Below are 3,137 nucleotides of genomic sequence, written 5' to 3' on the forward strand. Positions count from 1 at the left end.
CAAGTTTGTTAATTGCATAGGTTGCTAAAAGACTTCTGTAGTTTCCTAATTCTTAGCAAGATTTTTTCCCCACATAGTTAGAAAGGCTAAGCCTATATAACAGTACTCTTTCACACTGATATTGCCTTTCATACAGATACATATAAGTAAATATGGACAGAAATATTCAAATAACTAGTCAAATGATAATAATAAAAATCTAAATGTTAGAATCTATTTTGGAGAATTTTAATTAGCTAGTTATTGATGTACATATGTAATCTTCATGATATTAGTGCATAAAGAGATTAAACAATAATCATAATAGGCCAACATTTATTGAGTTATTGCTACATTCCAAGCACTCTTCTAACTCTCTTTATATATAAAAACTTAGTTAAGCTTCATGACAATTCTGGGTTGCTACTATTAATATCTCATTCTAAAGGAAAAGGAAAGCTGATACACAAAAATGTAAATTGTCCAAGTGCATGCAGTTGGCAGGTTGCAACTGATGTTCAAATCTAAGGACCTGTGCCCCTAACCACTAAACTCCGGCTTCTGTGGGGAGAGGAAGCGGACTTCAATATTTAATAGGAGGTGTCCAGGAAGTGGCACATGATGGTTCTGGTTTCAGTTCTCGCTACAGGAAGAAGTGACTTGCTTGCCACAGCAGACAGAAGACTGCTGTTCTCTCAGAGGAAATGCAGCTGCCAGGGAGAAGGCACATATAGACACAGTAAAGCTATGGTCAGCATTTGAGGGGGCTATTGGAGGGAAGCAGAACTTTATGAAGAACTCAATCTATAAAAGTGATGCTTTGAGCTAGTAGTGGCATGAGCAGTGACCTAGACTTAGAAATAAGGACCCTGAAGTAAGATATGGACATTCCAGCCCAACTAGGCATCATAGTATGCCAATCATCATGCCCACATTAGAAGAGCACCAGACAGGATCAGACCTGTTTCCATAGCTCTTAGCCACACAGATAAAATGTTATGACTAGTTGCTTAGTTAGTAGAACACACTGATGGTCTCTTGTAGGTCATTGTTTATAACTAGAAAAATAAATTGCATACAATTCTTATTTGAGAGTGTGGATGGAATTATTATTAGTAAAACCCTTTCATCATCTTCTGAAAGTTCCCAGTCAAAAGAATCCTGCTATGTTTTGATAAATATGAGTTTTTGGATAAAAGAGTAGGGTGAACACATACTCTGACTTCAAAGTTCTTTAATGTTTATAAAATTTAGGTGCTACCTGCTGCAAATATATATATGTATGTATATATATGTGTATATATACATAAGTATTTTCATCTGATGCCATATTTCTCAGCTGATAAATAAATACATATGTACATATACAAATACATATATTTGCATACGTAGTCTTCTAATACATTACCCTCTCCTGTTCCAGTCTCCTCAATTGATTGTCAGAATCTCCCCATGTTCCTGCCCTACCATACTGAAAGAACATTATTTTCCAATTTTATATTACTTTCTGCAGACACAAAATCATGCCATGTTCCTTCTTACCTCCAAGCTTGTTGTTCTTGTTGCTTCTGCTGGGAACGACTTTTCCACTTTTCTAGATATATCTAAATCCAGTCAGTTATTCTTCAAGGCCTAAATCAAGTGCAGTTTCCTCAGATATACCCCACCCAACCCTTATTATTCCCATCTCCATCCTCCCTTGGTACTTCCTGCTCAAGACACTTTGGCAGTCAATCACATGCTGCCCTGAACGTAGCCATGTTTCATGTGTGCATGCATTGCCTGACAAATCACTTGTATATTTCTTGGGGCTGGGAACTGACTCTTAAACTTTTTGCCTTTGCACAACTTCTAGGATAATGTCAGACGTATAGCTGACTCTCAATGCATAGCTGTTTGCAACAAAATGACTTGAAAGCACGTAATTGTTTTACTTCAGACTTACTGACGTCAATAACTACATTATTTTTGAAGGACATTTTTTCCCCTTAGGTCCAGAAAGACCTGTAGGGCACACTGTACATCACAGTCCAGGCTCCCTCTAAATCCACTGCATGTTCAGTGACAGCAATTGAGTGTATCCTCTTGTCTCCACATGCTTTTTAATCTGAGTAATTTATATATTTCTACTGTCGGACAAAAAGCCATTTCATTGGAAGGAAAATGTCCTATTATTATAGAGGCACACGATTATTTGAGTTTAAACACATTTTGATGATAGTCCGCCAATGGAATTTTCTCACATGGAGGTGATGCCTATGTCAGTTTAAGTCCTCTCTGTCCAGAAATTGCTACGATTCAGCTTTATTGGCATTGGCATTTAGGCAGGCAGCTGTTGAATGGACTAATGAGACATGGCGAACATAAAATACATGGTTTACTTAATGGGTTAAACTCAATAATCACACAGCATAAGAATATATCTCAGCCTCAATAATTCCAATGTATCTTAAAAACTGCAATACTTGTGGATCCATCCACTCTGAAGTTACCTAAAATCTCCAACTTAGTGCTTTTCATCTTGACTACCTCCTGGAATGACGGCTTCGATGACATTAATAGCACTAGCAGTTAGCATTTAGCAAGTACTTCTTATATGCCTGTAATTATCTCCATTAATCTTCACAACAACCCTGTGAGAAGGCACTGTATTACTCTCTATTAGAGATGAGGAAATTGAGGCCTAACAAGATTAAGTGTCTCAGTCAAGGTCAAGAGTGCAGTTAGTAAGTGGTAGAACCAGGGTTTAGTGCTCTCTGCCTCCTCAAGTCAGGCTAGTCTAAACCCTCCCTATGCTCAGCATCAGCATCACCTGGCAGCTTGTTAGAGACCCTGAGTTTCAAGCCCCACCAGGACCTACTGAACCGTAATCTGCATTTCAACAGTTTTCCCAGGTGATTCATACACACATTAAACTTTGAGAAGCCCTTCTCTAAATCACCAGGTTATAATGCTACCCTTCCTGCCCAGTCTGTATCTCCCATTATTTGTTGTGAACTTACCTCTCCAAACTTCAGGGCAGTGTCACTGTCCAATTTATAATTAAACCTTTGGTGGTTCTTTGGATATTATCTCTTCTTTCCTCAGCTTTCAGTTTTTTGAGTAAACTTTTAGGGAACCTCCTTTAACACTCAAAAATGTATTGTTTCAGTTGCATT

At 37.9% G+C, this 3,137-nt stretch overlaps 1 long non-coding RNA gene across 1 annotated transcript; it reads right to left on the minus strand.

Annotated features, from left to right (window-relative positions):
• Positions 1 to 301: 301 nt before the first annotated feature.
• Positions 302 to 1,750, minus strand: LOC115835382. The gene is made up of 2 exons (XR_004030349.1): positions 1,522 to 1,750; positions 302 to 689 (listed from the first exon to the last, which is right to left on the minus strand). It is a non-coding gene; the product is annotated as an uncharacterized LOC115835382 (long non-coding RNA).
• Between the last annotated feature and the right edge of the window lie 1,387 nt (positions 1,751 to 3,137).

Source organism: Nomascus leucogenys, chromosome 6 (assembly GCF_006542625.1).
Source record: "Nomascus leucogenys isolate Asia chromosome 6, Asia_NLE_v1, whole genome shotgun sequence".
NCBI classification, from domain to species: domain Eukaryota; kingdom Metazoa; phylum Chordata; class Mammalia; order Primates; family Hylobatidae; genus Nomascus; species Nomascus leucogenys.